Genomic DNA, 12,304 nt, shown 5'->3' with positions numbered 1-12,304 from the left:
TCGATGCACTTGAGCAGCGTGGATGCTCTTTCAGAAGAAGTTTTTTCCAAAGATCTCTTCTGGAAAAACTTCTTCTGAAAGAAGCCTGCAGTCTAGACGTTGCCTAAGCGGTCTCAGAGCTACCACATGGGACAGTGCATCACATCCAGCAGGTGCAAGAGTTATACCAGTGTTTCTCAACCAGTGGTACGAGTACCCTTAGGTATACTCGAAAGAAGTCAACACAACTGAAATTTGGAGAAAACAGAATTTTTGTTGTACGTTTTACAGCATTTTATTATTTTTGTACTTTTTACACCCAAAAATTTCATTAGCTCAGAAATGATTAAGTTGCTTAAATGAATGTGTTGCAACGATGGGGGGGGGGAAGTGTGTGTCTGAAAACTGTAGCTATTGGGGGTACTTTTTTTAAAAAAGGGGGTACTTCCGAAATAGGCTGCAAGTGTAGACATACCCTGAGTTATACAATCAGCAGAGAAAGGCCTCAGCTGTCAATCCAAGATATTATTCTATGCCAGAAAAGGTGCGTTAGTCCCTGACGCAGCTAGTCTGGGGGCTCACACTTTGTGCACGTCCACCAAACAAGAATTCAGAGTTCCTCAAAGAGATCCCTCCCCCCTCCCCACACACAACAAATGGGAGCCTACTGAGAGGAAGGGAAGCTCAAAAGGGACCTGTAGATAAACTACAACAATTCAAGTACCGTGAGCCTCCTGCTTATCTTTCTGCCTTAGCACCACAGTTGGGGCATTATTCTTCTTGAAGGTACGAACTTGTAAAAAGAACTGAAGGACAAAAAAAAAAAAAAAAAAAAGGACCACCACCAAAAAACCTTCAATATTTTTGAGTGGAATCAAGACAAGAATACAGAACAGATGAGCTATTGAAACAATTTCTTTGTGGAAGAAGTGATCTCATGTTAGCATAGTTTAGTCTCCAGCTATGTCTGGTAAAATAATGGAAACTAAAGCTTTAACATATGGTTAATAGCCTCAGTCTGGTTTTGAACAGAATGATAGGTCTTTAGTGTTTGCAAAAAAAACACATATGGTGAAAAAAATATAGTATTCTGGCTAAGCCCACGCATATTTTGATGTTGTTCTACTAGGGCTCGTCTACACTGTGCAATAGCATGCACCAGAGAGAAGTTAATTTTAGTTTATATAAGTGTGTAACGCAGTGACTGGTCTGTGTGTCCTACTGGCACACACTAAAAGTTCCCTACTGTGCATTTAGTACTGTTTGAGACAGAATGCATTAATTCACTAGTGCATTGGAACTTTTAGTGTGCACCAACAGAGTCCACAGTCAACACACTAGTGCAGCATAAGACACTGTGTAGACAAGCCCTAACATGGTCTAAGACAGCATTGCTCAACCCTGAAGTGAGTAGGGTGACCAGACAGCAAGTATGAAAAAAATCAGGGTGAGGAGGATGGTAATAGGTACCTGTATAAGACACAGCCCCAACTACCAAGACTATCGCTATAAAATCTTCAGGGGTAGCCGAATTAGTCTGTAAATATGTCTACACTGCGGGGTTTTTACAAGATACTAGAGGTATCCTGGAAAAACTCCACCGCATCCAAGGAACACGTTTGCTCTTCTGCAAAACAAAGTGGAAGAGCAAACGTGCTTTCGGGGAACTCTGTATTTCTCGTTCTACGAGGGATACGGTCTCTGCTGAAAGAAGGCGGCTTTTCTGCCATTTGGCCCCATCTAGACCTTTTTCCTCTCTAACTCTCAAAATTTTTCCTGGAGAGGAAAATAAATGCTCTCTGGTACGCTCTCCACCCTGGAGCAGTATCTTTGTGTGAGGTAATAATGTTGATTATGGGGACTTGTAGTACACACACTGACAAAAAATGTTATAAAACTCAAATCCCATAATCCTTTATGCCCACAAAAGATGGTGGGCTGTGGCAAATCATGGGATGATTTCTCAACTAGTTTTTGGGGTCATGGGCCAAAGACAGGTTGAGAGTCATTGAAGGTATGTCTACACTACAGAGTTTTGTCAGAAAAATGGCCTGAGGCAGCTTTGGCTGAGGGTCAATAGACCTAGGTTCTAGTCCCAAGGTTCCCATCTGACTTTGGTACCCAGTATAAGTCCCAGCCTTACCAGGCCTCATTTTCTTCACAAGTAAAATAAGGATAATGATACTTGTCCACCTTTGGACATTCCAAGTCCAGCACTAATTAGAATACTAGAGTCACTGAATCAAAATACTGTTTATAACACAGAAATGTAATTACTCAGATAAGTTAGTTCCAATTTCTTGTTGGGCAAACCTCACAAGCCCTATGAGCCATGAGTTTCTGTTCATGAGGCCGAAACGGACCCTTACACTCCAATGTCACGTGTTGGTTTTTCAATCCCAGGCATTGAGGAATTAAAGACTGTGCATCTGCTCATGTTAACCCCCTCCCCTCTCCTCTTAAATTATTGCTACTACAGATTGCTAACATGAAATTTTTCACCAGCACTAAGACATTTGTAATACAGTTAATTCAGTGCGCAAGAGTGGCTAGGGATTAATGAGATTTACCAGGAGATCATATGGACCAAATGGTTTCTCACTACATCTTCTTTCACGAATCAAGAGAGACATCTGGTGGCTACAGGGTATTATCGCAGGTAGAATTTAGCTCATTTGTTAGAAACTGAATGATAACACCTACAATAGGGGTGGCCAACCCATTAAACGAAGAGAGCCGAAACAGTGGTGGAAAAAATGCAAAGAGCAGCACCGGAATTGTTGACCACCCCCCCCCCCCAAAAAAAGACGCTGTCCCTTTAAAAACTATGGGTTAGGCTTTTTGGCCACATCAGGCTCCTGCCAGCCAACACCATCTTGCTGACGCCATTTTGCTGTGCTGGACGGCTCCCCTGCACCCGGTGAGCACAGAGAACTGCATGGGGCAGCTTTGTGAGCCACACTTTCAGGAGTGAAGAGCCGCATGCAGCTCGCAAGCCGCAGGTTGGCCACCCCAACCTACAATAACCCTTGCTCATGGTTTGCTTTCCACCAAACCCAATTAAAAATGTACCCAAATATCAGAAGCCCCGGCACTATCAGCATATACTCTGATTCTACAGGCATGGGTACTTACTGAAAACTTGGAGGCAAAATAAAAATCACAGCACATTAGACATTTCACCTCACAGAAGTGATCGTGCTTCACAACAGAATGTAGTGTAGCGAGACAGTGTATTCATTGGACTGCAACACAGAGGAGTTAAAGTTTCCCTCAGGGTCATAACCAAGAACAGAACCCAGGAAATGCAAACAGGTTCAAATGGAGGAGATAAGGAGCTCTCTTATGGGGTACCAACTACCTGTTGGTTTCTTCCAGTCTCTGTCATATCATCCCTGAAGAGTTAAAAGATTGGCAGTAACTAGCAGATAGATGAAACATCTAGACATTGAGAGAGATTGTCAACGTTAGCCTGAAAAAGGAAAAATTGTAATACACAGGAATCTAAACAAGCTAGAGATACACGGCTTGTCTCCACTACTCTGGAGATTGACGCTGTGGCCACAGTAACTCAATCTCCAAGCACTCTCCCGTCAACACTGGTACTCCAGCGAGATAAGAAAAGTAGCTGGCGGCGATGGGAGAGCAGCCCCCACTGACCTTACCACACGCAAAACACCACAGTACGTACATCGACTTCAGCTACACTGTTTGCATAGCTGAAGTCCCATACGTTAGCGTGATGGTGGGCGTTAGTGTAGACAAAGCCACAGTCATAACAGCCACAAGATAAGCAGCATTGTGGTCTAGCAGATACAGCATTGTCCTGAGATGCAAGTTCAGTCATTAACCTATTAGGTGAGCTTGGGTAACTCCCCTCCCCATTCTCCCATCTGTAAAGCGGGGTAACATTTGCCTTCATAAAGAGCTCCAAGATCTATTGGCAAAAAGCACTGTGTAGGAGGCTGAGGGGTGTACCTCTGGAGAAATATAATCTGAAACTAAAATTCGACAGGCAGAACTGGAAAAAGACACTGAAGAAAAGGTGAACGGGGACACCAACTTATATATTAGTTTGCAATGGAATATGACAGCAGAAAAGGCCAATATAAAAGGCCGAAAGCATCCTGTCAAAGAATGCAGAGGAGTAACAGCTCCCAGTCTACTCAACTTTTTAGTTACATTGACACCAAAAATTGCACTCAGCCTAGGCCTGTCAGAGAATGAAGTGATTAGGGGTTTGAAAGGACTGGAAAGATGAAGAGCTCAACAAAATTCACTCCAACTAAACAGTAAATGCCTAGAGAGTTTTAACAAAAATAGCCACCTTTCTAGATGGGTTTTGATCCTTCATCTCAAAGGTAAAAGAGAAGTCTATCTATTTTATGGAAAGAAGGTCATTCTCTATTAAATGGTCTGGAGAGTTAAAGGAATTTTTATAGATTCCTATAGGGCTTTTACATAATAGAAGCTAAGCCATGACTAAAGGGAGAGGGAATAAATATAACCAACTAAACAGCTCATTCCACAGCCACCATCATGGATAACCATTGACATTCAGTGCCCACTTGGCCTACATTCAGATATGTGGCCTTGAAGAGAATACCATTATTCAGGGCTTGTCTCCACTACACTGGGGATCAACTCTGTAGTGATTGATCCACCAGATGTCAACTTATTATGTATGCTTAGATGCAATAAATCAATCTCTGAGTGCTCTCCTGTCAACGCTGGTACTCCACCAGGATGAGACAGTAGCCAGCATTGATGGGGGAACAATCCCTGCTGACCTTATTGCGCAGAAGACACTGCGTTATGTCAATTTTTGTAGCTGAAGTCAGTTAGTGAAGTTGGTATAGACTAAGGCAGTGGTCCCCAACCTTTTTGGGTGGCAGGCGCCGCACGGGGCTGCCGGGCCGCCCGGGGGCAGGGCCACGCATGCACCGCACGCCCGGGGTGGAGGCCGCGCATACGCCGAGCGCCCAGAGACGGCGCTAAGCAGGTGCACATAAATGCTCCAGTGGGCGCCATGGCACCCACGGGCACCACGTTGGGGACCACTGGACTAAGGCTATGTCTAGACTACAGGATTTTTTCAAAAAAAGTGACCTTTTCAAAAAAACTTCACCTGTGTCTAGACTGCCGCCATCTTCTTTCAAAAGAAAAATCGAAAGAATGTGGTGGTTTTTTCGACAGCAGTAAGCCTCATTTTATGAGGAAGAACTCCTTTTTTCAAAAGGACTCTTTCGAAAAAAGGCGTTCTTGACCACAAACAGAGCTTTTTTGAAAAAGAGCATCCAGATTGCCTGGGTGCTCTCTTTCGAAAAAGCGGATTGCTTTTTCGAAAAAGTCTAGATGATCTCTTTTGAAAGAAGCTTGTAGTCTAGACGTACCCTAAGCCTAACACACTGGAGGGTAGGGATAGGGTCCAGAGTGACCTAGACAAATTGAAGGATTGGGCCACACACACAAAAAAACTCTCATGAGGTGCAACAAGGACAAGTGGAGAGTCCTGCACTTGGGACAGAAGAATCCCAAGCACAGTTACAGGCTGGGGACTGACTGGCTAAGCAGCAGTTCGGTAGAAAAGGACTTGGAGATTATAGTGGATAAGAAGCTGGATATGAGTCAACCGTGTGCCCTTGTAGCCAAGAAGTCAAAGAAGTGTATTAGTAGTAGGAGCATTGCTAGCAGATCTAAGGAACTGATTATTCCCCTTTTTTCAGCACTAGCAAGGCCACATCTGGAATACTGTGTCCAATTCTGGGGGCCCCATTATAGAAAGGATGTGGACACATTGGAGAGAGTCTAGTAGAGAGCAACAAAAATGATTAGGGGGCTGGAACACATGACTTGAGAGGCTGAGGGATTTGGGCTTATCTAGTCTACAGATTTCATTGGGATTGGTCCTGCTTTTAGCAGGGTATTGGACTCAATGACCTCCTACGGTCTCTTCCAACCCTATGATTACACTGATACACTCAGGCAGAGATGGAAGTAAAGGAGGAAAGGTTGAGTCAAGTGAGTAAGTTCTCCATAACCAAATTTCCAACATCACAAAAAGACACACACACACACACACCTGCACGCACACACACCACACTACTTGATACCACTGGACTTCTGAAGCTGTAAAAAATTAACAAGGGTTTTTAGCTACATTAGGCTGAAGGTAAAATAATAGAGTAGTGTTGCCATCTAGTGTTGTGATGAACTCTCTGCAGCTGACTTGTTCTTAACGCTTATGACAAAGGTGCAAAACATTAAGGCTTCTGTTCCTTTGGATTTTTAAAAACTACTATTCACATCTAAGTTATTGGTAGCATCAGCGTCAAAGGAGCAAGGAGACACATGAGGTGTTGGACTATGAGCTCCAGAGAAACATTATGGAAATGTGTAGCATTTATTAGGGATTAAACTAGATGGAATCGATGGAATTTTAAAAGTTTGACAGAAATGATAGTTACAGACCTATAAAATTTAATTGAAAAAGATAGTCCATTAAGCATTTGAATCGTCTTAAATAATTTGAGAAAAAAATATAGCTATAGAACAGTTATTTTCTATTAAAGAATTCCCCGTAAAGATGGAAGTATTATCAGAGCTGTAATTTATTAAAAATACTTAATGTCTAACTGGTGCTCTTGTGATATTTTTAAATCTTGTATTAATTATTTAATTCTGTTCATTGTTACTGAAATAAGGTTTCAGGTAGACATTTTTTAAAAAAAATCAGGACATTTCCCAGCAGAATTGTTGGCAAAACATGTCCACAAATTTCAAAGTTTCAACATGTTCTATTTCAATTTAAACAGATGAATTCACAATTAAAACAAAGGTAACAAGGAGATTCTGTCCTGGGCACAAAGTACAAAACTCTGATGAGAGGAAGAAGAGGCCCTGTGGGGATTTTAAGTCATTTTCGAATCATCCCAAAACGGGGGTGATTCAGAAATGGAGGGACCCATCATACATCAGATCCAGGGCCGGCCCACAACATTTTGGCACCTGAGGCTCAAATAATGCCTCCATGCCCCCTCGCTTGGGCCAAAACTTTGAAAGGTCTCAATTCGGCCTTCTTCCTGTTCTACTCCTCTCATGGTACTGCTCTGCTACCTACATATGCACCAGCAGCAGACAATTTTCTTCACTCTTGAGTTCTAGTGGCACCGCCCCCTCTCCCTCACCCTCACAGACACACACAGTCTGGCACCTGAGGCAGCTGCCTCAGTTCTCCTCATGGTAGGGCCACCCCGATCAGATCGCCTTGCATGACTGAAAAAAACAGCACGCAAACGGTCTGGTAGCACTTTATAGACTAACACAACAGTAGATGGTATCACGAGCTCTCGTGGGCACAGCCCACTTCTTCAGATGACCAGAGTTATGACTAGGGGATAAGAAAACTCGAAATAAATAGGAGAAGGGAAGTGAGGGGGAGAAAGATGCTCTGTCGCCCACCCCCTGCCTCTATACATAAAGTATCAGGAGAAAGGGTGCTAAACCTGAGTAGATAAAGATCAAAGTCAGTGGATAGATTGGTAAGGCAGGAAGAATACCATTCAGAAAGCTGTTAGCACTTTCAGTAATAAAGGTGCCTGAACTTGCATGACTGAGTAACTGCAGCATCTTCAGTCTGCCCTCTGATCATAGAGCTGCCCAGAAACTCTGCAGCATTGCATTTCCACAGCTGAACTCTTTGTCCCAGAATGCCTGAGGGGTGGTCTTTGGAAGGGATCTATATGACTAGCTTCTTTAATCCTGCATCAGGTGAATCTTGCCTCATTGGAAAATGGTCTTTAAGGGCTCCCCTTTATATTGTTCCATCCCTGTCACACAGTGCAAAGGAGCCAGAGCAGGGGCAAAACATCTAAAATCAAGAACAATAGAAAACTGGAATTTCTCATTGATACTGGCCACCCTCCTAGTTCTACACCTGCCTCGAGGACCTTATCTCGAGAGCCAAGTGGAAAGAGGGGTTTCCCTTTCCCAGGAAATTCTGAATTTCAATGTTCCCCCTTGTGCTGAAGTAGAATGAAAACAAAATCATTTCCAAACCTTCCTGGTAAATGCAAATTGTGTTGGGGGGGGGGGGGTGACAGGGCGTTCACCCTGCACTAGCTCTTTAAGGGCAAACCCCAGCCTGGAGCAGGGCCTGAGAGTTTAGCCCCAGCTGAGGCTGCATTAGTTGATTAGGGCCCAGCTGGGAGCTATATAAGAGGATGGGCTGCTGCTCCTAGAGAGAGCAGTGAGAGCCTGGGTGCTGGGGGAGTAGGAGGCTCCTGGGGGCTGGGCTGGGCTGGGCTGGGCTGGGCTGGGCTGGGGGAGCTCTGGCCAAGCAAACCCCCAGACTGCAGGGCCTGAAGCATGGCCTGATGAAGAAACAACAACCCCTGGAAGGGGGGCTCAGAGACTGACGTGGGCACTGCCGGAGGACAGTGTCCTGAAGCAGGGTCGGATGAGAGTGCCGCGGGGCCCAGGGCAGTGCCGCGGGGCCCCGGGCAGCAAAATTTCGCTGGGCCCTCCCGTGACACTGCGCATGCGCCGTGGTGCCAGGGTGCATGCACGGGGCCTCGGGAAGCATGGGGCCCGGGGCCGCAGCCCCGCTCGCCCTGCCCTAAATCCGCTGCTGTCCTGAAGAGAACACCGTGGCCTGGAGGAAAGAGGGGAAACACCACCTGAGAGAAGGTACCCTGCCAGCCGAAGGAGCTAATTCCTAGGACAGACGGCAGTGGGTGCTGTGGTGGTGAGTGAACCCCCTCACAGGGGGAAAAGTCATTTTGAGTCACTTCATATTTCTATAAACCAAAACATTTTGCTCTGATTTTTACTTGTCTATTATAAAGAGGTAAGAAAATTGAAAGATTTATTTCCTTTGAAATACCCACTCCAAAAATGACCTTTTAAAAACAGAATTGTGTCAGAATTGATACATTTCCACAAAACATTTCACTTTTCAGAGTGGCATTTTCCAATAGAAAAAAGTGCTATTGGAAATTTTCCAGCCGGGGCTATGTAAATAGTAATATTGGCACTCAAAGTAAGGTTATGGATTTATTTTTAGAATACATAGATGAAGAAGAGAATCTTTTCCCAATTTTCTTTTCTCCCTCCTCACTGCCCTTCCATCGACTTTGTCCATTCCTCCCTTATTTTCCTCTTCCTATTGTTTTTCTCTCTAGCCCTTTCCCTCCTGCAGCTATTTTTTCCTACCGTGCAGGAGATTCACCACTTTTAGAAAAAACAGAACCAGTTGCTAGCAATTCCCAGCCACCCTGTAGAAGGGGATGGAACTTCAAGTCAGGGTCCTGCCTGGCTTTGGCAGGGAAACCCACAAATCTCTCACCCCTGGCTCAACCTCCCCCGCTCCTGCCATGAGATCCAGGAGCTGATGCTCATGGAAGTCTCACAGACTCCTTCCTAGAGAACCAGGTGGGACGGAAAGGAATTTTCTCTTCTCTCATGAACCAGGAGTTCAGAAAGGATGGGACCAGCCCAGACAATGAACATTGTCCCACTTTAGAGAGACAAGGACAAATTGTGACACGCACCATGACTAATGACATTCACCCTGAGCACAATGTCGGCCCCAGGAATGAGGGTGGGTTTATTTCCAATGCATGTGCCTTGGTCTCTATTGATCCTGACCTGCTTCCGTCACCCATGGGGTGTCAACTTCCACATCAGGTCCAGAGTGTCCCAGGAAAGAGTCAAGACCATAAGGAGCAGCGGAGCCCCATTCTGATTCACCATCTCCCTCCCTCAGTTCGACATAAGTGACTTCTGATGCCAACTCCAGCAGTGGCACACAAGGAAGAGAGGCAATACCACACCCCATCACCCTTCTTTCTCCACCGCTGCTGGCGGTGGCTTTGCTTGTCCAGCTGTCCAGGGGGGCAAATAGAGCTGCCACCAGCAGTAGCACAAAAGAAAGGACAGCAACATCATCTGCCACCCTTCATTATGCGCTGCTGTGGGCAGCCGTGTCTTGAAGTTCCATCTCCTTCCCCTGTCCCTGAAGGGGGAAGGGCCCAGCATAGCTCGGCCCTGACCAAGGAGAGCCCACTGGGACGCAGGCTAGGAGGAGAAGACTGAAGAACGGAATTCCAGGCTCCCTTTTCCAGTTCCCCTCAGTGCTAAGGTAAAACTGCTCCCTGCCCCACCTGACCACGCTCATGTCCAAGATGCATCAGAGTCTGTCTGTTTCTGGGGACTCTGCCAGCAGGTTCCCCCACATGACATGCTGGAGATCAGCCAAGGCCTTGGGACAGCCATGAGTCACCTTTGAGAAAACTTCTCCCTGTCAAGAGCTCCCTGCTCGGCTAATCAGCACTAAGACCGAGAAGCGGGAAGCTAAGAGGTCTCAGCAGATGTCCCAAAAGATGGCCTAGGTCACCACTAGAGGGCTTCAGTTTCAGAGCAATTCCAGACTGAGGGTATGTCTACACTACCCTCCTAGTTCGAAGTAGGAGGGTAATGTAGGCATACCGCACTTGCAAATGAAGCCCAGGATTTGAATTTCCCGGGCTTCATTTGCATAAGTGGGGAGCTGCCATTTTTAAAACCCCGCTGGTTCGAACCCCATGCAGCGCGGCTACATGGGGTTCGAACCAGCGGGGTTTTAAAAATGGCGGCTCCCCGCTTATGCAAATGAAGCCCGGGAAATTCAAATCCTGGGCTTCATTTGCAAGTGCGGTATGCCTACATTACCCTGCTAGTTCGAACTAGCGGGGTAGTGTAGACATACCCTGACCTCTTTGTGAGGGCCTCCCAACAAGCTATAAAGAGTAGAGGGGGCGGTCTCCGAGGTTGCTCCTGCCTTGCACTTCTGTCCTGCCTGGCTGATGTCAGAGTCTCTGTGAGGTCACCACCTCCCCACCCCTGTGGCCCAATAGGCTGAGATTCTGCAACAGGCCTTTGTGATGTCATGGCCACACCCACCCCTCCCCTGCAAGTCTGATGTCCTGCCCCTAGCCAGACACGGAGGCTATATGTCTACACTCGCGGCTTCTTGCGCAAGAAATATGCAAATGAGGCTTAGCCTCATTTGCATACCTAATGAGCCACCATTTTTGCAGAAGAGGCTCTTGCATCAGAAGGAGCTGTCTGCACTGCCCCTTCTTGCACAAGAAAACCCTCTTGTGCAGTGCTGTTATTCCTGAAAATAATTGGCATAACGGCACTCCCAATTCATAGCCCCTGCAGTTGCAAAGCCTACAGCCTGTTGGAGCCAGCTTGCCTATGCCTGGGGTCAGGAAATTGGGATCAATTAAAGAGGTCACATTAAAGAGAATCAAGAATTGCACAGAGACTATATTTGATTGTGCTACTACTCTTCAATTAATTGATGGTTTGTGACTTATTTGGTCTTAAAAGAGAAAAGAAAAAAGGACCTGAGTCTCCCCAGCAGCTTGGCTAATCAGCATTGAGTCTCTGAGAGCTGGGAGGTGGACAGGTCTCAGTAGAAGTCCAAGAGGACGCTCCAAATCATGACTGGAGGGGATCAGTCTCCAAGCACTCTTCCAGCCCCACATCTTTGGAAAGGCGTCCCACAGTGTCAGGAACCCCTCTCCCCCCAATATACACACCTCCTTGGTGGAGGTAGGGAAGAATGGAAAATGGGAATAGAAGAGAAGAGAAAAAAGGAAGGAAGGAGAAAAAGGGAAACCTAAAATAACAACCCCCCAGTGCCCCCAGTGATCCTATGAGACAAAATCTTTGGCAGGAAATCTGATCACCTTAACCTAATGATGTCTATGCCTAGAATTCAGCTGGTACCAGGTAGCTCAGACTGAACAGGTTCCACACCTGTCAGAGGCTCTTACCTTCTAAACAGGGACTTCAAAATCAGTAGTAGAGAAGGCGAAACTTCAATGAGATTCCTCCTCGTGCTCACATACATTAAACTCAAGGAGAGACCTTGAAAAGGGGCCTTGCGGCTGCAGAGCTATGGGAGTGTCTGAGGTTGCTCCTGCCTTGCACTTCCGGCCTGCCTGATGTCAAGGGCTCTCTGAGGTCACCACCTCCCCACCACTATCCCCCATGTGATGGGGCTAGCCTGCCCCGCACTGAACAGGGGGGAGGAGAGCCCGTCTATTGGGTAGAATACGCCCCTCCCCCATAGCCCTGCTGGTCATGCTCGCAGTGCAACCTCAGTATAAAAGGCTGCCGGGCTGCTCAGTTGGGGCTGACCTCCGGGGAGGAAGGAGCTCCGGCCCAAACTGCAGAGCCACAGCCAGACCTGCTGCTGGAACCAGAGCTGTTGGGACCGCCGCCGTTGCTGCTACCGTCTCCGGGTTGAGCACCCACAACGCTGACTCCGGGG

At 46.5% G+C, this 12,304-nt stretch overlaps 1 long non-coding RNA gene across 1 annotated transcript in view; it reads right to left on the bottom strand.

Moving 5' to 3' along the window:
* LOC112543555 (uncharacterized) overlaps positions 1–11,943 on the bottom strand; it is an 83,226-nt gene extending 71,283 nt beyond the window's left edge. The window contains exon 1 of the long non-coding RNA XR_012897080.2: positions 11,805–11,943. This is a non-coding gene — a long non-coding RNA (uncharacterized LOC112543555). The remainder of the gene's footprint in view (positions 1–11,804) is intronic.
* Positions 11,944–12,304: the final 361 nt, after the last annotated feature.

Source organism: Pelodiscus sinensis, chromosome 21, assembly GCF_052426305.1.
Source record: "Pelodiscus sinensis isolate ZL-2025 chromosome 21, ASM5242630v1, whole genome shotgun sequence".
Lineage (NCBI taxonomy): Eukaryota > Metazoa > Chordata > Testudines > Trionychidae > Pelodiscus > Pelodiscus sinensis.
The sequence above is the reverse complement of the archived record's forward strand: the minus strand, read 5'-3'. Positions and strand labels throughout refer to the sequence as shown.